Source organism: Pan paniscus, chromosome 12, assembly GCF_029289425.2.
Source record: "Pan paniscus chromosome 12, NHGRI_mPanPan1-v2.0_pri, whole genome shotgun sequence".
In the NCBI taxonomy this organism is placed as follows: Eukaryota; Metazoa; Chordata; class Mammalia; order Primates; family Hominidae; genus Pan; species Pan paniscus.
In genome coordinates, this window is record NC_073261.2 from 14,861,723 (window position 1) to 14,884,263 (window position 22,541).

Here is a 22,541-nt window from a genome sequence, read left to right on the forward strand (position 1 = left end):
ATTTTGAGTGTTTTTCTCTCGTATCTTTATATGTCAAATCTTCTTTTTCTTCTCTACTTGTATTTTATGAAGTAATACTTAGGATGACTCCACCATTTTCAAGTTTTACATTTTCATATACTTTGAAATTGGTATCCTCACATAACATAGTTAACACCAATCAGAGGTAACTTCACCCAGTATTAAAACTTGGTGCACATTTGTTTCGTAAATGTTTTAGGAAGATTTGAACTGAATAATCTTTTTCTTTAAATATCATATCTTTTTTGTTTCCTATGGCTGAAGCCATATCCACTTCCTTTGCTTCCAGAACATGCCAGATTACCCTGGCTTGCAGAACTGGTCATCTTTGAAAATCTACAAAGTTGTAGAAAGGCTGATCTAAGCTAGGAACTCAGATCAGGCCCTGTAGAATTGTCAGCTATTAAAATATGTCACATCTTATGCTTATGAAACTAGGAAAAAGCATAAATCACGCTTTTATAACTGACTGCTATGGTCTGAATGTGTCCCCCAGAGTTCAAATGTTGGTAACTTAATCTCCAATGCAACAGTGTTAAGAGGATGGATATTTAAGGGTTATTGGGCTCCGTCCTCATTAATGGATTAATGGTGTTATCATGGGAGTTAGTTATTGATGGAGCAGGTTTCTGATAAAAGGGATGAGTCTGCCCTGCTTTCTCTCTTGCTCCTTCCTGCTCTTTTCCCCTTCCTCCTTCCCGGCTAGGATGATACAGCAAGAAGGTCCTCACCAGATGCAGCCCCCAACCTTGGATTTCCCAGCCTCCAGAAGAGTAAGAACAAAAAAAATTTTCTTTATAAATTACTTAGACTGTGGTATTGTGTTACAGCAACACAAAACAGACTAAGACACTGACTATGATAAAAATGGGATGATCTAGGCCAGGTGCGGTGCCTCACACCTGTAATCCCAGCACTTTGGGAGGCCAAGGTGGGCGGATCACGAAGTAAGGAGATCAAGACCATCCTGGCTAACACGGTGAAACCCGATCTCTACTAAAAATACAAAAAATGAGCCGGGTGTGGTGGCAGGCGCCTGTGGTCCCAGCTACTTGGGAGGCTGAGGCAGGAGAATGGAGTGAACCCCGGAGGTGGAGCTTGCAGTGAGAGAAGATCACGCCACTGCACTCTAGCCTGGGCAACAGTGCAAGACTCCGTCTAAAAAAAAAAAAATCTGAATAATGCAAAAGTTAGGAAATCTTGATAATAGTAAAAATTTAGAAACAATCAAAATGAACAAAAATATGTGCCTTGTTAAAAAAAAATCATCCATAGAGCATACAAACCTATTAAAAAATCACTGTAACAACTTAAAATTTTGTTTTAGAAGAAATATTTAACATGATATAAAAAGGGACCGGGCGCGGTGGCTCACGCCTGTAATCCCAGCACTTTGGGAGGCCGAGGCGGGTGGATCACGAGGTCAGGAGATTGAGACCATCCTGGCTAACACGGTGAAACCCCGTCTCTACTAAAAATACAAAAAAATTAGCCAGGCGTGGTAGCGGGCACCTGTAGTCCCAGCTACGCGGGAGGCTGAGGCAGGAGAATGGCGTGAACCCGGGAGGCGGAGCTTGCAGTGAGCCGAGATCGCGCCACTGCACTCCAGCCTGGGTGAAAGAGCGAGACTCCTTCTCAAAAAAAAAAAAAAAAAAAAAAAGGTATTTACAATTTAACATCGAATGAAATAAAGCAGGTCAAAACAATGTTTACAATATGACCTTGTGTTTTAATACATATATATTTTGAGACTTAAGATAAATTCCAAATTGTTCGTAGTAGAATAACAGGTGTTTATTATTTTCTTCTATGTTGCTTATCTCTGTTGTCTTAATGTTTGATGGAAAAAATAAGTGTATTGCTTTCAAAATAAGAGGGGAAAAAAAGTAGTCTGGAAAATTGTTTTCATTGCACATCTGTGGGAGTTGAAAATTGAGCCTAGAGCTTATAAGACATTCTTGCATTCATGCATCTCAACAAATAATACTTATGGCCTAAGGTAAGCTAGCCCTGTGGCACTGCAGAAAAACCAAAGACCCACTACCTGCCCTCTGACAACTTACAGTTCTGCCACCCAGACAAGAGAAAATCCTTGTCTGGGTGACAAGGATTCAATCCCTGCCTTTGAGGTGAGAAATGAGGGCTCACCTCTGCCAAGGGCCTCTGAGGCTTCCACAGCTCCTTGGACTGAGGTTGGAGCCAGCACTGCCTTCTGTGCCCTGAGGGTCCCAGGGGATCAGGGTGTGGCTGAAGTAGTCTGGGCCTGCAGCTACTTCCTCAAGTCCACTCTCCCACCCGGACTGCCTGTCCCACTGCCCTTGGACACCCACCTCGTCACACTCTTCTGTTTCTCCCCTTCCCATCCTCTCTGTCCGGTTTCTTCCAGGCCACCTCCAAAGAGACCTGCTGCTCCACCCCCAATCTGTTGCTTGTGCCTTCCTAGAGGTTTCTGCCCTTTTCAGCGCCACATCCCAGGAAAGGAGGAAACATGCTCCAGGGCTGGAAGTTCGTCTTTGAGGGAGGAAGTTCCCTGGAGTCTGCAGCAGATGGGGGAGGCCCCAGTGGGGCGCACGTGGATGCATTTCTGGGAGGAAACCAAGTACCATCCGCTCTCGCTCGCTCCCATCCAGTGTTTTCTTCCCCCAGTGAGTCTCTTAATTTTGCTCATTTATCTTAAAGAGCTCCGTAAGCGCCGTGGGCTCTGGTGGGGGGGTGGGGGGGCGCACGGGGCCTCCGACAGCCGACCCCCACGCCTGCTTCCCAGAGGAGCCATCCAGCGCGGACCAAATCTCATTTTCCTACAAATAGTTTGTCAGAAGCGGCAGGGAAAGTAATAAATCACGGAGAGCGAGAGCGGAGAGGGGAGGGGGGAGACTGGCGAGGGGAGGGCGGGGCCGAGGGGGCGGAGGGAGGGTTGGCGGCGCAGATGGAGGAGCGCGCGGGAGGGTGCGAGCGGCGGGGAGGGGCGCAGGCTAGGGAGAGACAAACGGAAAAGGAGGGAAGGAGATCAAAGAGACAAAGAGAGGAAAACACAAGGGAGGATGAGAAAAGGAGAAGGAGCCAGGGGAGTCCAGAGAAAGGAAGCAAAGGGAGAGGGAGAGATTGAAGAGAGGAACGGAAAAGACTGGAAAAGATAGCAAGGGGTGAATCAGGAAGCAGAGAAGGGGAAATAAAAGGAGAGGAGAAAATGAATCCAAAGAGGATGCAAAAAAGGAGGAAGGAGAGATGTCTGGTAGAGAGGCAGACCCGGAAAAGGAATGTGGGCGAGGGGGTGCTCCATGTGTCCTGAGCCCCCTCTATGCCCTGAGCCACAGGGGTGCCTGTAGTCTGACTCCTTGACCACGTCCTCCCCATCCTTATCCCTGCTGCCTGCTCCCGGTGGACTGATGCAGGATGCAGGCAAGGATGGGCTCATCTTGGTCCACTGTTAGCCGGCCTAGAGAGACAGTCATTGCAGTGTGTGTGTGTGTGTGTGTGTGTGTGTGTGTGTGATGGAGACAGGGAGGGAAACCTGCATACCAACTATTATGATGAAGACATGCGTTCTTAAGCAGGCTACTTCACTCTTCTGAGCCTCAGTTTTCTGATCTCGAAAATGGGAGCAATAATCTCTCTTTTCAGGCTTGGGAGAATTTAAAGAGATGACCCACAGGAAAAGCATCTACCACACGGTGCAGGCTGTTGATTAGGAAACGCAGCCTCCCTTGAGTTTCTGTGTGGGTGAACCTGGCTCCTGGGGCCCCGGGTGGGGGTGCCAGGCTTCAGAATCTGCACACTGCTTCACCACCCCCGCAGCCTGTGATCCCAAGCCAGGCCCTCTGATCCGGCAGCTGTCAACACAAGCACACTCCAGTGCTTTCTGCTTTGCTGTTGGCCTCCCTCGGGAAGCTTTGAACACTAGTGAGATCATCATTGTCAAACTCTCTGGGCTCTGGTGCAAGGGCAGTCAGATAAGGAGGAATATGACGTGCCAACCCTCCTCTTTGGTCCCCAGCCCCCAGCCTCACCCTGCTGACCTCTGGCTCCTGCTTAGCTCAGAAACTGTGGGCTCAGAACAAAGTTTGAGGTTCTGCTTCTCTGATTCACCCCTTTCTCATTCCTGATTACTGGCATGGAGCCAGGCACTGCAGGACAGAAATCAGGTAACTTTACAGATGGGAGGAATGAAGTGGTGCTTTTAGGGGCCTAGGTTGTGCTGGGCACCAAAGTAAACTGCATGAGGACAGGGACCTTGTCTGCATGGCCCACAGAACTATCCTGGCACAGTGCTGGCACATGTTGAGCTCATGAAATGAATAAGTCATTTGATATTGTGAATATGCATTCACTTATTCACACCTTATGACTAAAAAAAAGCTGTTATTCCATTTTATGGAAAGGGCAACTGAGACACAAAATCACAGGCAGGAAGTGATCAAACCAGGGGTTGAATCCAGAGCAATCTGTCTCCAAAGCATGTGTTCCTTCCGCTGCAGCCCACGGCCTCCAGGCATCCTGCCCGTTGATGCCTGAGGCACCGGGGAGTTAGGAATGGCAGAGACCCAAACCCATGATTCCTGCTGGACCTTCTCCTTACCCCCTAGATTCTGGAGAGGGCACCCCACAGAGCACTCCATTTGAGGTGGCCCATTCATTTCTGGGCTCCTTGCCATGGGCATTGTCCTCTAGCTCTGGACTTCAGGCTATGCCGCTCTCAGACCCTCAGCCCCAGCCCCCTGCCCTGCTTGGGACTTTGAAGATGAGGTCACATGCCTCAGAACTTCTCTCACCTCAGCTCTTAGGACCCCAGCCATACCTGCTCTGCCCCCGCTCCCCTCTAACCCTCCAGCAACGTGGGCTTTCTCTGGGGATCTCATGTCCAACCCTGACAAGCAGCAGAGCCCAGGGAAAAGAGAACCAGGTTCCGCTCTCCTGCCATGTACCAGCTAGATGACCCTGGGCAATTCTTTTCACCTCTCCAGGACTCAGGTTTCTCAACTGGAAAATGGGGATTTTAAAAAAAATCCATGCCTAACTCCCAAGGCTGTCACGAGAATGGATTAAGGCAAAAGGTGTGAAAGTGCTTTACAAATGAGAAAGCCTCCTATTCTTCACTTTCTTCTGATGGCAGATCCCCAGCTCTCCTTCCCAAGGTTCTTGCTCTCCCGGCACAATGTACCGTGAGCACTACACATGCCTGTCCACCTTTGCTTCATGAAGAACCACGATATGTCGCCATTCAAAATCCAAATAAAGCCTCACGAGTGAATCTACTTATGGGAGACAGAATAAAGCAATGGCTAAGAGCTCTAGCAAGAGTGAAAAATCAAGTCTCCAATTTTTAGCTCTACCACTTACTAACAGTGTTAACTTTGAACAATCATTTTACCTCTCTAAGCCTCAGTTTCCCCATCTATAAAGTGGGATAATAATAATGCCTGTCTTATCAGGTAGATAATGTATATGTAACATTCCTGTCTTATCAGGTAGATAATGTATATGTAGCACTAGGGACATATTAAATACTCAATAAATAGCTACTGTTGTTATCTCCTCTTGTTTTAGTCTCGACTCTTGAAAAATGAATCAGTTGTCAGACTTCATAGCTTGTGACCTCTCTCTCGATGGCCCCAGTGTCAGTTCCTTGGTGCATGTCCTTGTTTTGTCCTCCTGCAGTGATGACCACAGCCTCCTTTTCCGGCCCCCAAGTCACCCACTGCACTCTGTTCTGACCTTATCACCACCATGGGTTCCCAGGGAGCCAGACCACATGAGGAGGAGGGAATGCAGATGAGGGGAGGGGACCTGCCTAAAAAGTCACAGGGGTGCTACATGGGCAGAGCCGCTTCTAGGCTCATGAAGCCAATCATTTGGATTGTCCCCACCCAAAGCCCCAACAGGGCATCGAATTCCTTAAAGCCCAAGACTGGCTGCCTTTGTGAGTGCCCTTTCTCAAAGCCCTTTGCAAGGGTGCCTTCATGGCCCGGCCTCCCTCTGCCCATGCTCTGTCCCAGCCCATCTTTCCAGCCCCTTCCGATTACTGTCACTCTCTACTTCCTTGACTGTCTTGCCCTGCCAGTAAGCTTTCTCCCATATGATTCCTTCAGAGCTTGTTCTTGCATGTGCCAGGCCTCAGACTGGCTACTGTGGGAACAGGAGAATCTGAGGCACAGTCTTTGCCCTCACAGAACCCCAGTCTAGTGGGTGCCACATACCCAGTTAAACTCGCATCCTAACCTTGCAGCTCAAGCTGTCCTGTCAGTCCCTGAAGCCCACCTTCCTCCATGAAGCTCTCCCAGATTGGCTGACTAATTCAAGGCTGCTTCCCAAATCCTCCCAAAGGGCACCATTCCTCTTTGAAAGCTATACGCATCAGGTATTTTTATCTCCTTTTAAAAACTGCACCTCTCTCTCTCTCTCTCTCTGTTGAGATAATATATATGGCTGACATTTTTTAAAGTCCATTTTCAAAATGTATACTGTCTTGTCTGTGTTTCCTGAATATAAAGTCCATGCCAGCCATATTGTATTGCATTTGAAACCTCTAGAGGTAGGAATCTCAGTTCTGTGTGAGTCTCAGGGTATCAAGGCCCAGAGGCCACAGCAGGAGGGGGCAGCCAGGGCTGCCTTCGGGAGGAGAGGAAAGGCACCCACAGAGCAGCCGGAGCCACGCAGATGTCGTTGGAGGAGGAGATGAAATGCTGTGGATGTTAGGGAAGGAAAAATCCATTTCTGGATGTGGAGAATCCAGGGATGCACCCATCCTTGAGGACCAGCTCAAATGCTATGCCCAGCAGGACAGCTTCTCTGATCCCCCAACTGCACTTGAGCTTCTGAGGAAACACCCCAGTTTCCCCGGACTCACTTTGTGACACTTAGTGGATTCTCTATGGGAGTTTGGGACAGTTAAATTTGTGCACAACTTTGCTTTCTCTCTTTATGACTCAATTTGGCGAAAAAGAGGCCAGATTCGATCAACTTTTGTATCCCATCCCTCCACAACATCCCCCTAATGTCATGCCTCATACTAAGTAGGTGCTCAATAAATGTTTGAGGAGGGGAAGAAAGAAGGAAGGGAAAGAGAGGAAGGAAGAAAGAAAAGAGGAGGTAGAGGAGAATAGAAGAGAGGAAGAAGAGCTGGAAGGAAGATGGGAGGGAGAACGGAAGGAAGAAGTGAAGGGAGGAGCATTAAGGAAATGCCCGCAGGTGGAAGCAATCCCCTATAAATGCAGGGGCTCTTCTCCGTGCTCTTCCAGTGCCAACAAGGGGCCCTGGGAACAGATTTAATTTTCTATTATCACCCTGGGGATACAGCCCCTGTCTCCTAAGCACACTATGTGGAAACCAACACTTTATGGATAGCACTGAATATGTGTTTCCAATGAGAAGTAACAGCTGCAAACTCATTAGGATGATTAAGATGGCTCAGATCACCAACCTTGAGCAGGATCCAGTAAAATTAAAAAAATCCGTCAGCACCACTACCCCGTTTCAGAGCAGGAGGTTGCCAGGCAGAAGGGAAGTGCCAGCAGCCAGGGTCCTCTGGCCCAGGTGCAACTGGAGCTTCCAGGTGAGAACACAACCGCCAGATGGCAGACACATGGCGATGGCTGGGAGGTCCAGGGGCTTTGTGCCTTGCATATGGGGCAGGAAAAATGCAGTCTACTGAGGTGTGAACCAAATGGAAATGTATTCTCACATTTCTCTTCCTTTTTCTGAGACATAGTGGACCTCAGATTCTCATGCTGGTTTCTTTGTAGCAGGGTAAGGATTTGTCCCATGTGCAGGGGTGAGCCAGGCCCAGGAAGAGCAGCAGGCTGGGGCAGAGCTGCTTCGAGCTGATGGCATGGCTTTGGGCTGTTTGTTTGCCTGACCTTGTCCTAATCTGTAAAACCTATTCTTCCTGCTCAAGGTGGTACCATGTCACAGTTTGTCTATACAGACTTTCTAAATGGGATTTGGAAAGTTTTTTTTTTTTTCCTAGAAAAAATCTTAGACTGCAGCTCTCATTATTTCTATTCAACACAAATCCTTCTCCCTCTCCACATACATCTGATCTTTCCTTAAGTTTCACTAACCACATGACAGTCTCCTCTGCTCTGAAACTCACTCTGCCCTCTGTGTCAATGACCTGGTTACTCTTCATCACAGGCTTCCAAAAAATCTCCAGCCATTCACTCAGTCAGAGGATCCTTTATCAAGAACATGCTATATGCAAGGCTACAGGAGAAACAAAGATGGGTCACACAGTTTCTTTCTTTAAGGAGCTTCTTTCCAGGAGAACTAATTTAAACAAACAAGTAAATTATTATAGTATAGTGTCCTGTAGTTCATACACATAATGCCCTACAATGAATGTCAAAGTTGATCAAAATTTTAGAGGTCATCTAGCCTTTAAAATATCCACTTCTTCAAGGTGGCCTTACAAATCCCATCACAGCATCATCTTTGCACCTAGCATTTGGAAGGCCTAAGTTTTGTGGCTATGGAAAGAGATCAGAGCTTCTTGATGGAATTATTTAAGAGAAATGCCTGTTCTGGGTGTTTCCATGTCTCTCCCAATCCTGCTGGCCATTTGAATCCAGGGTTTAGCCTCTCCAGGCCTCAGTTTTCTCCTCTGTTAACCAAGAGGGTTGGACTACATGGCTTCTGAGACCGTTCCAGAGCTAACATTTTATGATCTATGATTAAGACTGAGATGACACTGTTCAGCCCGCTGTCCAGAGGGTGACCCACCAACTTTCATAAAAACAATCATCATTAACCTATGTTAATTGGTCAATAAAACCATCACAATTTTATAGTGTGAAACCTGAGACCTGCTGAAATCAATGCTACTGGTGAGCCAAGTGGAAGTTCAGCCTTAGAAACAAAATTGCTGACTAGTAACCCTAGTGTCATATTAGTCAAAGTGACATAGACTCAAACTTATTCTGGTTGAAATAAAAACAACTGATGGAGAAACTGAGTGGCATGTAAAACAATCTTGGGGTTGGAAGAACACAGGTCAATCAGACTGTGGGGGCTTCTTGGGGTAAGGACTGGTATAAATGAAATCCAGAACTATGTTCTTCTCCCCTTAAAGCACCTCCATCATAACCACATTGGAACCCAGGCAACCTGTGGCCAGTGAATCAGGCCTGGAGCCTCCCATCCTTTCTCAAGTTTAATCTGCTCATCATTTGTCTTATCTCAGATTTGGGGATCATCTCTTGTTCCTGATTCTCCACTTTCCCCTTGGATTTGATAGAATTCTGCTGATCTTTTAGGCTCACCCTCAAGATCTTTCTATTTTTATGCCACCCTATTCATAATGAGAGTTATCAAGTGTACCACCTACTATGTGCCAGATGATTGTTGTGCTTTATCTCAGTAAATCCTTCCAACAATTCTAGGAGACTGGAATTTTTCTCTCCAAAATTTTATACTAAAGGAAACTGAGGATCAGAGAGTTTAGATAACTTGCCAAGGTCATACACCGGTAATTAGGGGAGCCAAGATTGAAACCCAGGTCTGCTTTCATCCAAAGCTCTTTTTCTAACATCTAGACCCCTACCCCATTCAGCCCCTGGGCCAGGTCTACCTAGCACCCCTCAAGGAATAATTAGATAGTCACACTATGAATTATCGGTAACTTCACCTTGTCCAAGAGGGGCAACAAAATGTTGACAAGAGCAAAGTGGGGGTTGAAAGCTGACCTGACCTTGTCCTAATCCATAAAACCTACAGACTAGGTATTCAATAAATGTTTGAGGAGGGGAAGAAAGAAGGAAGGGAAAGAGAGAAAAGAAGAAAGAAAAGAGGAGGTAGAGAAGAATAGAGGACAGGAAGAGAGGAAGAAGGGCAGGAAGGAAGATGGGAGGGAGAGTGCAAGGAAGAAGTGAAGGGAGAAGCATTAAGGACATGGCAGCATGTGATTTGCATTTGAGCGGAAAGACAGAGACCACAGGCAAAAACTAAGAGGAGACAAACGATGAGTTTGGGAGTCAGGGAGGTAAAAGGAGCCAGACACAATGCAGGTGAGAGCAGAAAGCCTGATAAACCAATGCAGGATATGTGAGCCTGCAGTAAGAAGTGGCTTTTAGCATAAGGCACATCCTGCCAGGGAGAAAGAATTCCATTACAGATGCTGCATGTGGCTGGAAAGGCGGAATCCTTGAAGGTCAGCCACCCAGCTTCCATCATTCTGTATCATCTGTGCCAAGAAGGCTTCCAGGCCAGTACAGAAAGCCAAAGTCACTCTAGTTAGAGCTGTAGACTCTGTGTAGTAACTACCAGGTTAAAAAATACCAAAGTATACATGTAAACTTACAATCTATATACCTACCAGCTTCTCACTTATGAAGACTGCAGAACAATTGCCATAATATTCCAAAAGTTAGCGCTCAAATGTGAGTTGAAGTCAGCCATGGTGGAGTGCACCTGTAGTCCTAGCTACTTCAGAGGCTAAGGTGGGAGGATTGTTTGAGTTCAGGAGTTTGAAACTAGCCTAGGCAACATTGTGAGACCCCCATCTCGAAAAAAAAAATTGATAAGTAAATAACTTGTCAACATATTATAAGGAGGCTCTGCTTTGAGAAAACGTGTTATACAAATGTATAAATGCATCAAACTTTGTTCTGGAGGAAAGAATTCTTCAGGTTACCTGTAGGTTTGAGTTGCCCAAATTCAACTTAGACATGAGTTTTCTAGAATGCATCTATTGTGTAAAGTGATGATGATTTGCAGGTATACAACCCTAGAAAGCATTGCAGGCAGCCACACTGTGATCACCTGCCCATGCTACTGGAAGTTTATTTTCAACTTGGTATAGCAGTCAGCAGTCATTCTTGCTGTTGTGATATCACTAACCAGAAACACTCCAGAAACATACGTTTGCAAGTTAAACAAGGACATGACTGGTTATTATGTACATATTTAATTAACACTTCTATTTGTGTAAGTCATAATATGGTGTTATATGCCTATTCTCAATGCTTGATTAGCAATACATAATATTGTTAATGTTTTAATGAAGGATAATACCATGGTCTTTCCCAAGCACTCACACTGAACTAAGTCCCTAATATGTGAGAAACGTTAACTAGGAGCCACAGGCTTCCCAAGCTATGAGGACTGAATCCAGCTCTGGTTCTTTTGAGTTGTGGGTTATTGCTTAAATTGCTTCACCTCTCTGAGCCTCGGTTTCCCCATCTGTACCTTCTGAAGGAGACCTACCCTTGAAGCCCCGCCCTCCCCATGCTTTGCTCCCTTCTTGGAGAGCCACTTCCTCACCAGGCTACCTCCCAACAGGTAGCCTCTGAGCCTGCTGCCCATTCTGCCTGGCTCACTGTTCTCCCTTTTTAGCCCATACAGCTCCTGTCACCCTTCATGTCTCAGAGCAAGCATCAGGTTCTTCGAGAAGCCTCAGTGCAGAAAGGATCAAGTCAAATCCTTCCATCATCGTTCACATTTCGTGGCATTTATTGCTGATGCAGATTTCTGTGCATTGGTGTGATGATTTCATTCATGTTTATCTCCACCAGTGGACTACAGGTTTCTGAGAAGAGACACTGTCTGTTTATACTCACCACCATACCTCAGGAACCACACCATAGTGGGAGCTCAATTCATGTGTCATGGGTGAAGGGACAACATTAATCAATCAGTTGATATGAAACAGGATGACATCCACCTGAATCACTATCATCATAAAAAAGAATAGCTGACTCTCACCCTTACTGCACCCTCCCCCAGTACATGACCCTGACCTTCAGGAACATATCATCTCGAATCATAAACACCTGATCTTACAAGTGTCTCATTCCTTCTGCCAGCTGCCAGATGCCCACTGCCCACCACTGATCTACTGAGCCAGGGTGTCCTGAGTGAATAGCACCCTTAATGGCAGGCACAGGTAACCATGTGCCTCCACGCTTATTCTCCACTGCTTCCTTTTTTTCCCCAAATGAACATCTTGTCCTTCTTCCCTCTTTGCCTCTCTCTTTCAGAATCATCAGAAAACTCTAAACCATTTTATTTAACAAATCAGCTACTGGTTAGTATATTTAAAGAAATCTGTGCATTTTCTTCCTTCCCTTTCACTTTACCCTTCCCCTCTCATCTTTCCTCTCTCTTTCTCTCTCACCATCTTCTCCCTCTATCCATTCTATTTGTGAGCCAAAAATTGACCTTAATAATGACTGATAAATGCAAGAGCAGTGCTCAAGTGATCTGTCTGAATCAATGAGAAGGAAGGTGGAATTAGATGTCATAAAGAAATGGTGCCACCAACCTAAAAAGTCCTTGAATATGCCACATCCTTCTCCAGAGTCCCCTCAAAAGTCTACCCCTTCAACATCCCTTAATTGATTCTCTTTCTTCAAGAGGTCAGCATTCAGGGTACATGCAAAAACTAGTATATTCAATTTTCAGATGCATTGTTTAATTACTCACACAGCAACAATATTATATGCTTGTTCATCTCATTGAATGCACAGATATGCAGGGTCTTAGCTATACTGTGAGTGGTTGATTAGGGAAATCTAAGGATAATTTATATTATTGTTTCTACACAAAAGGTCTGGACTCCTGAGCTCCTTTGTAATTTTTATCCTCCCTTCTGAGAGTTGCAAGCAATCTGGTAATCATGGAGAAAGATCTCTCCATTGGAAATAAGACCACCCAAATTTTAAAGAATGCTGGCAATGGCCTGAGAATGCCAAGTCTTTGCTTTAGGATCTAGATGGAACTCCCAGACATTTGACCTGGAACAAGCTCTCAGCAGCATGGGCCCCAGGATCCAGGGTAAATGAGATTCATGCAAAGTCTGCAGCAGCAGCAGCAGCAGTACTTTGCAGAACTCCATTTCCACCACCCTGAAGGGATCTGCTATGCCTGGGACCTCTTTCTGCCTGTCTTTCTGGTATGGCTGTGCTTTTCCTCTGTCACCATCCAGCCGTCAAGGGGGCCTGCATTCATAAGATCATAAAAATCACAGCAGCAGCAACAACAGCAGCCGTCTTTCATGGAGCATCTCCAAGTGTGTGCCACACCCTTTGCAAACACTGCCAAACAACTTGCAGATGAGAGGATTCAAGCTAAATGACAGAGACTGGGTCAGGAAGCTGAGGTCTGAACATCTCTGGCAGCCCTCTTTCCTCTAAGCCCCTGCATCCCCTGTCCATTCTCTGTCCTAGGAGCTGACATGAGTGTGTCTGGGTTCCTGATCCAAGGAGTCACTTTATACACAGTAGATAAAACCCAAATTACAAGTGTGAGATGCATACAGAAACCAAGGTGAGCCCTAGAGAAAAGCAACCCAGATCCAGTCAGAGGGGTAAGGGGAGAGGGAGAAGAGCAATGGGCCTGAAAAGAGGAGCAGTAAGAGCAGGCATCCCCAGGTCCAAGACTCAGGATAGGGTCCTTGGGGAAGGTTAGGGCTCCACGATGCACACCTGTTCAGACATGTCATGGATTTCAAGGCAACTGGGACACCAAAGCGCCAGAAATGGAGCAATCACTTGCAGAGCATGTGAGCACACACACCTTAGGCAGAAGGTGGGGCTTTGCAATGTTATATATTACACATGGACCAAGTCCAATTTTCAACGCACCGGGGAAATGCACTTGTTAAAAGGTCTCTAAGAAGAATAAAGAAATTTAAGATGACTAAATAGGGAGCCAATTTAAGACGACTAAATAAGGAGCCACCCCACCTGTCCTGGCCTGCAAGCTCGTGTTCTCCCAAAGCAGGTCTTCCTGAAGTGGGACAGCTGGGCTGACCCTAGCTGATATTTTATCAGCCCACTTCAGTTTCTGATGAGCAGCGAACCACTGATTATTGCCACTAATGGCTGCTGTGTCCTATTTGTGGTGGTCTCGGGGGAGGAAGATCCACAAGCGTCTTCACAAATTCATTTCAGCTCCTCTCCTTCTTCCAGGCTGAGGCTTCCCCTCTGCTGCCAATCTCCCACCACCCCCCTTAAGATGAACAGGCTGGGTCACTATCCCCTATAGTTCCTTTGTAGGCTAGCAAGCCATATGAATTTCATAATTCTGCTTTTTCTTCTAACACAGGGCACCCAGGTCTACCTTATTTTTCCTGAAAAGAGAGAACTACAGGACACAGAGCAAGGCATTGGGGCATAGGAATGGCACAAGTCAGACTCCTGGGAGGGGGTTCCAGCTTTGCCACTTATCAGTGGGATCAGCTTGGCCTTGTGACCTGGCTGCTCTGAGCCACAGGTTTCTAATCTGTATAAGGTAGACAGGAGTAGCAGTTACAATGAAGGGTTCTCAGGATTACAGAAAATCGTGTGCAGGGCACCTGGCATGAGGGAGCTATGACTACTACTGTGTCAGCCCCACAGACACAAAATAATCTCTACCATATGGTTAGGTTTAAATCAGGTTAACAAATATCCATTGTGACCTGCAACACTAAGCCAAAGTACTATTTGGGAAATGAGAATGGAATATTAGACATGGTTTCTGTCTGAAAAAGCTTGTAAGTGATTTGACAGAGACACCCAAACCCCTCTCACCACCCCCGGCATAAACACACACTTCCATGCCCCTGCAGCAAGATGGTCAGGCTAGGTTGTTGAATGGAAGCAAATTCTCTAGTGGAGTTTTCTTCCCTTTGGTCCTCTGAGCTCTCCATGAGGTCTGTGGATTGTGGCCCCCATAGATTTATCTGAAAGATCAAGCAGAGATTCCTTACCAGAAAATAAGAAGTGGAGTGAAGAGCGGGGAGGAGGCCACACTGACAGTAGGAACAAGCCCTACTGTCAACTAGTCACGTTCTCTGCCTTAGTCTCTGTGCTGTGTGTGCATTCCAATCATTTAACTTAATCCTGAAACAGCACTGCAAATACTACAGTGGATGCTGTCCTGCTTCACCCTGATCCCCCATCAAGATTAAAGGACTCATTTCCCAGCTCTTGGACCTCTCTGAACTACCCTTTATGAAGAGAGCCAACTCACCCAAGGTCAAGCCCCACATCCAATGATGGTCATTATGGGGCTCTAAAGGCCTGGTCCCCCTCACCCCAAGTCAGTACCACTCTGCAGAACCATCCAGCTTCAGGGCTCTGCATCACCTACGTTGCTGCTCAGCTTCTTCCTCTTTCCAACTCTACTTCCTTCCCTTCCCCAGCAGATTCTGCTCCCAGAAACACTCCACAATAAACTTCCTGCACACTTATTTCCCTATGAAGAAACAGAGGCTCAGAGAAATTAAGTAGCTTTCCCTAGGTCAGGCAGCTTTTAAGTGATAGAGCTGGGCTCAGACCCAAGGTTGTATGACAATAAAACTGTCATTTTCAGTGCACAAGATGAAATCCCTTGTTAGAAATTCAGTGGCTCAAACTCTAAAATTCCCTGGAAGAAGTAGGATGCATACTTCAGACCAGTAAACATCCAAATGAGGTAAGTTCTTATAGTTTAAAACAGATTATAACACTTAGTCCCTTCTCCTACTGCGAAGGTGTCCCTAACCATCTATGCAGACTGTCTCATGTAACTAACAAGTGCAGCAGGGCCCAGCTGGACAGCCAGCAAGAGAAGCCCAAGAATCCAGCCATGGGGTTCTTACAAGCCACTTACAACTCTCAGCTCTACTATGACTTTAAAAAAGCTACTCACCATCTCTGGATGGGCTTCAGTTTTCTTATCTATAAAATGGAAGTAACAGTCCTGCCCCAAAATTGGTTTTAGAATTAAATGACATGATAAATATTTTTAAACTATCTTGAAATGAATAAAATCTTCCAGTTCAATGGGAATGCAGAGCCTAGAAAAGGTGGGAATAAAAGTGTGTTTACCCAGAAACCCAAGGCTACTTCCACCAGCTTCTCAGCCTTGAGACTCAGGTTTCACAGACTACTGATGCTCTCAGGGGACCGTCTGACTAATGTTCACAGTCCACCCTGGAGCAGCATGGGACAGGCACATGCAGGAGATTGGATGTCAGAAGACCCAAATTGCACAGTCCTAGTTTTCTCAAAAATGAGCTCTGTGAACTTTACAAGCCACCTCCCCTCTCTGGCTCTTGTTTTGTCTTTATTGAAGTGAGGAAGTTGGACTGGATGCTCCTTAGTGCTCCTTCCATCTCAGGCATGTAGAATTCTGTGATGCCTGGTGGCTTCTTTGGAAAGTGTTTCTCCTCATCCACTCTACTCCTCAATCTCAGACTTCAGCATGAATTCATTACACCAGCCTGCTAGCTCCACCCTTCTCTCCTGTTGGGGGCCAGGGGCAGGGGTGGTGGGGAGTGATGGCTTTGCAACCCAAGCAGGAAGCAGAAAAGGAAAGGACAGGATTACTAGCAAACCAAAGGTCACCTAGAGTCCCTGGTACCCTTGGACAACAATAAGCCCACACTGGTGGCTCTTTTCAGGAGGATGTATGAATGCTGCTTACCTAAATGCCAAGCCTTCACAGGCAGGTCTGAGTGTGTACCATGCTGTTGGCTCCCACAGGCAGGTCTGAGTGTGCACCATGCCACGTGCTGCCTGGTTATGCATTTATATCAAGCCTCACCACACACCCCATTGTTGACCCTATACAGCATCTCAGGAACTACACTCAGACCTTACTGTAAGTCAGAGCAAACACAGTTAGGAAGGAAAACATACTAGAGAGGAGTTGAGTAGATATACACCAAAGTGAAATAAACCACAGTTGTTCAGAAAGTCAATTTGCAAAGTTAATGACCGACAAGTTCTGCCCAGGCTAGGCCTTGCCACCTTGCCCCTCTGCACCTTGGCACCTGGGGCAACAGGAAGAGAGAGCAGCTGTAACTATCACCTCTTGGAAGCTTTGGCTTCCCCTTTTTGCAAAGCTCTGCTCTGAGAAAGATGTGCTTCCCAGGAAAAGAGAGTGGGTGATTTGGTTTGCAGGCATAGAGAATGTTTCCACAGCGAAAACTATCAGCAGTATGTTGCAGTTTTTAAAGAGATTGCTTTCACTTGAGAAAGGTTTTTAAACCAATGGAAAGGTTTCAGGAAGAAATACAGAACACTGGTGACGCTGAGGGCAACAGGAGAGCTTTCATTTTATTCATTCTTCATATGTTCATTCAAAAGTGCTTGATAAGTAGCTGCAGTTTACTTGAGTGTCAACCAAAACTGTGAGAATCCTAGTGTGATTTCAAATTGCCCTTTTAGGAAATTAAGTAGAAAAGTGATAACGAGTAACTTTTTGTCATCAGTTCTAAAAAGCCATTTGTGAATTTACTTTTATACAGGTTGTGTGACAATAGGGCCACCAGACATTTTGTATTATACGTGCCACTCCTGCCAACCATAGACGTGATATTTAGAGATGATTCTGAGCAGTTGCCGGAGAAAACATGACATATGCATAAATCCAAAGTCATTTACTAGTGTTGAGTTTAACTCTCTAGTTTAGAGATGATCACGAGTTCATCTTATGTGGCAACTCCATTGGCTGGGGTGCTGTGTTGAGACATCTCCTGAGGCCAATATGGATCAGTAGGAAAAAGTGCCTTAGGATCTGGGCAAGAGGGATACTTGGCATCCTGGCTGCTCCATCTTGAAGGCTGTATCCCAGCATCCTTCAGGCCTACTGATCAGGAGCATTCTCCAGCTGTTCATTTTCTCCTAGGACAGCATTCATGATGAGGTCTGGGCTCTTTTTTCCAGGGACAGGTCTGAACTGGAGAGATGAGTCACATGGCTAGAGCAAGACACCCAAGTGCTAGGCCCAGACTGTCTGCCACTTCCCTCTCTGTTCCACACAGCCAGCAACAGAGCAAGCTTTTTCCTCCCTGCAGAGAGCCAGTGTCAGGCACGGCTGAGGCAAGGCCGAGCAACCCTGGGGGCGATAGAGGGGAACGGGTTTCGGTTGGACAAGCCCAATAGACCTGTTTCTCCTGGGACCATGAAAAGCCTGTCCCCCACATTTGGCTGGGAGCTGACTGTAAAAGTTGCAGCTCCTTGAGAGTTAACTCCAGAGACAGCTGCACTCCTCACCTTGTGTCTGCATAATTAACCAGCAGTTGTTCCTGCTTTGTGGAACATGGACCAGGCAAACCCCGTGAGGTCCTGTGGGGACATTCTCAGTCTGACTGGCAGACAATTGGCAGAGGCAGATGCAGCTTCTGCAATGCTTGACTGAAGGGACTGAGGACAGTCCAATTTTTTCTTTCCCACCTCAAATCACATTTATCCTTCTCTTCTGTCTCCCTTCCTCAAGGCCCTCCCACCATGACCAGCCCCTCTGGACACTGACCCTGCTATTCCCCTGAGGTGGTCCAGATCAGCCCTGATATCTGCTTCTGGAACGGAATTTGAATTGAATCCCTAAAACCTTAAAATGTAAATTCTATCGTGTCTAAGCTAGAAGAATCTTAAATATCTTGTGGACAATCTCACCGTTATGAAGAAGAGGAAACTTCACCTTGGCGTATCCAAGGACACACAGCTGGCCAGGGCAGGGCTCAGGCCGACTCTAAGGGCTGATCATGGCCAAATTCCACTCACATTTCATCCTCCCCAAAACCCTACAAGACATTCAGTCCACAATCATCTGGAGCTGCATGATCTCCCTAGATAAGCTTCATGCCATCATTTTAACTCCCATTTCTATACCTTCAACACTAACATCTTATTTTAATTCCAGACCTATTTTTTTAGGTACCTAAGATTCCTCAGATGCAACCCAACAGAACCTTGTTGCCTTCTTCTTTCCTAAACCTATGCAATCTTCTGTGTTCTCGCCTGTCTCCATTACATTCTTCTGGATGTGGATCTATTCTAGGAGGGAAATGAGGTGCCTGTTCCTCTGGGAGGGAAATGAAACATGTCTCCCAGCCAGATGGCCACAGGGAAATTGCTCTGGGGCAGAACCTCAGACATGAAGATGAACATCAGGCTACCATGATGACTGGCTTCCCCTAGTGGACTCTCAGGGATGGACACAGAAGCTTGGACATCTGACATCTCTCTGTTCTCATCCAGCCTCAGCTGTCCACATTCAGGGACTGAAATTCCTTCCTCCCAAGGGATTCAATCTGTGGTAGTTCAATCTCTTTCCAGGGGAGGGAGGTGTGTTAGAACCTAGCACTTCCCAAAGGTGAAGTGAAACCTGCCTCTCTCTAAATTCCACAGTGCTAATTAAATATCCCATGTGACTGCCTATCTAATATTAAACATGACCCCCATGTTTCCCAGACCAAACATCTTTCCTTCTCTAGACCAAGCATCTCCAGGTCCCAGTGCTCATGGGACCTAACCCCAAACCACCCCAGATACACACCCTCTTTATGCCCATGGGGGTTAAACCCTGCATAAGGTGCTAGGGACAGACCTGGATAGAGGAGAACCTCACCTCCCCTGCCGTGTTCCAGCAGGAAGGTCAATCTGCTTGAAAACTGCCTGAGGTTATAGCAGTTGTGTGGGCCACTCAGTCCACAGCTCCTTTTCCCAATCCTCCAAGACAGTGGGGCCCAATTTCCATCGCAATGTCTCCTTCCTGCCCTCGGCCAGGACACCCACCTTGTTTTCTCACAGCCTCTCCTACATCTTTTTCAAACTCCTTCTCAGATCCCTCCTCTTCTATGGGTCTATGCTATGTGCACCTCCTTGCTGAAAGTAGGAGTGGGTCATTGCTCTTAAACATTACCTATAAAATGAGGAACTGAGCTGGGCAGTCACTAAGGTCTCTCCTCACTTATATATCCTGTTATTTATTTGTCTTATCTGTTAACTTAATCACAGCTTCTAGTTTGCCTTCCTCCTCAAGGGCACGATAGGGTCTGACCCAGTTCTATTGCTAAATAAACACTTGCTTATTAAATTGAGTTGATACATGTTAAGGAATGGAATGAACCAGGAAAGCGAGCTGTTGATAGGGAAAAGGTAGGTGCTGGTTCAGAAACACGCAGAGGAGGGGGCCCTTCCCCAGGAAGGTGACTTGGGTCAGGACAAGAAAGATGGGAATAGGCTAGAAGCAACGGACAACACTCAGAAGGGAAATAGGGGAGAGATCCTATCATGGCCACGCCTCTTGTTTAGGATTCCGGGTTAGGGTGGCTATCGAAGAAGAGATCGAAGGGCAAGTGATATGATTGTCGTTAGTCTAGGAGCTTCAAAATCAGGATTCGCAAGCCACTCACATCAACACTCTCAGCCTCCGTTTCCTTCACCTCCAAAATGAGAGACTTGTAGCAGAGCCTCAAAGTGTGGTTTGGGCTTGTTAGGAATGCAGGGTTCCGGGCCCCACTCTGGGATGGAATGGGCATTCAGCCAGATTCAAGGAGATGCATGCTAAAGTGTGAGAAGTGCTGTCCTGGACAACCTCTCTGAGATTCTAAAGCAGAGATTGTTAAGAGTGAGCCTCCATGATGCTCAGAGTCCGCTGCACCATAGAATCACCTGGGGAGCTTCGAAAATCCCATGCCCACAAGAGAACTTTCTGGGATGGTGGATTATTCTACATCTTCACCGGGGTGGTGGTTACATAAATGTCTACATTTGTCGAAACTCATGAACTGTACCCTTTCAATGGGGATATCGTAGTATGTGCAAACTATGCCTCAATAAAATTAATTAAAAAAAAGAACTATCCCTAAACTTAAATCATTACTTACAGTAAAGCTGTAATAAAGAATACTATATTTTAAGAATATCAAGACTGCCTTAAAATATACTGTATTTCTCCCCCAAAGAAGGGGCTGTGCTCAGGAATAAGTCTGAGTCGGCTCATTTTCTAAGGATATAAAAAAATGTTTCTTTACCTGATGCCAAAGCCCATACCAATTAGGTCAAAATTTCTGGGTATCTTTTAAGCCTCTCCAGGAAATTCCAATGGGCAGCAGGGCTGAGAACTGCTTGAGCGCCTCTTGCAGATGTTAGCAGTCAACCCTTACCATACCGCTGCATTGGGATCTTTCCGAGTGCCCAGCACTGTGCAGAGGGCAAAAGGTGGAGAGAGAGAGGAAAGCAGGCAACACACTACATCTCTCAATCATTGATGGTCTGGTTTGGAATACAAGGCTGGACCTACCCAAAAAGCATGAAGTTAGTACTGAGGCAGGGCCACTCTCACAAAGAGTTTGAGTCTCTGGTGTTTGGCTGGAGCCTCCATCCTTGCCCTACCCAGGCCTATCCCAGCTTCTTGGATAATGTCAAAAGGCATGAGTCCCTTTCCTAAGATGCCAGGCCCCATGGAAGACAGCTTTGTCCTGCCTCTCAAAGCAGATAAAGGCAGAGAGCACTGCCCTAGAGCTGCTGCTTCCAGCAGCCTGGTCTGTCTCCTGCTCTGCCAGCCCAGCAGAAGATGCCCAGACCCACCAGAGTGGCAAGGACATGGCGACTTCTTGGAGGTCACAGTTATTCACCTCTGAGGTTGCTTGTGAGAGTCCTCCTCTCAGCTCCCATCCCACCTCGGCTTTTATAGATTAATAAGTGGAGACTCAGAGAAGTCAAGTAGCTTCCCCAAAGTCACACAGCTAGAAAGGTAGAAGGGAGACCTTGAACCCATGCCCTCTGGCTCCAGAGCACATGCTCTTTCCAGAGTGCCACATGCTCCCCATTGGGTGGCAGGCTGAGATCTCCCCTCCCTTATGGATTAGCCAGAACCGATCAATTGCCCTACTATGCGGTACTGACTGGCTCCCTGGGACATGGGAGCAGGAAAATGAGGCAAAGTAACAACGGTGCTGTGTGTTGAGGGGGGTCAGGGTCTCTGGGTGACATCCCCTCAGCATGCAGTCCCCGGGAAATGCAGCCACCGGAGGGCACAGGTGCCTGGTGCTGCCTCAGAAGGAGGAACCACCATGTGCGAGGGGAATAATTCAACTCCAGGAGGCGAGGGCATGGCGAGCCCCGCTGCCCCTCCCCCTTTGCCAGGGCAACGTGGGATGTCAGACAACACTGTGGCCACCTCATTATTGGGCTGCTCGGCCATTGTCCCCGGGACAATGGTTTCCGGCCCTGGCTTTGTGTGGGGCTGCCAGCCGAAGTTATTAACCACGGGAGCTGCCTTTGAGGGACGTCCAAGGAAGGGGTGAAAGGTCACTGGAGCAGCGAGGGGAGCGGAAGTGGGAGGGAGAGGCAGCACAAAAGAAAGGGATGAACCCCCGTCCCCCTCCCCTGAAGGAGCCCCAAACAGAGCTGCGCCCAGAGGGAGGCATGCGGAGGCGCTTTCAGAGGAAGTTCTTGCTGCTGCAGCGGGACAGAAGCAGCTGGGATGGCTGACCATCCTGATAGGCCTTGGAGGTATCAGCGTGGATAGGGATACAGGCTGCACGTGGAGAGGACTGAATGGGTTGGTAGGGGGGACGGGAAACAGAAGGCGGCAGCAGAGGTTGTGTTTGGAGCTTCTCAACTCACTCCTTAAATAGGTGTTTGCTACTCAAGCCCTCTGATGTCCGTGACATCCGCTTGTGCCGCAACCCTCAGAGAAGCAAACTAGAGGGACCCCAATATGTTGGTCCTGGTAAAGAAAGCTGCCCTTCTTCCCAAGGCTGCCTGTGTCAGCCCCTGCAGGTCTGGACGGTGTTGGCAAAGACACCATGGTTTAAGCTTGTCTGG

The 22,541-nt window shown here is 47.0% G+C and overlaps 1 protein-coding gene across 2 annotated transcripts in view; it reads left to right on the forward strand.

Moving 5' to 3' along the window:
* The first annotated feature begins 370 nt into the window (after positions 1-370).
* Positions 371-22,541, forward strand: part of LOC129396706 (uncharacterized) — a 32,544-nt gene continuing 10,373 nt past the window's right edge. Inside the window, exon 1 of one of the 2 annotated variants that reach the window (XM_055107393.1) lies at positions 371-2,666. The gene's annotated coding sequence lies outside the window, so the exon portion shown is untranslated. Of the gene's footprint in view, positions 2,667-22,117; positions 22,227-22,541 lie in introns of those variants that run through there. The other variant, XM_055107394.2, reaches the window with a different exon arrangement.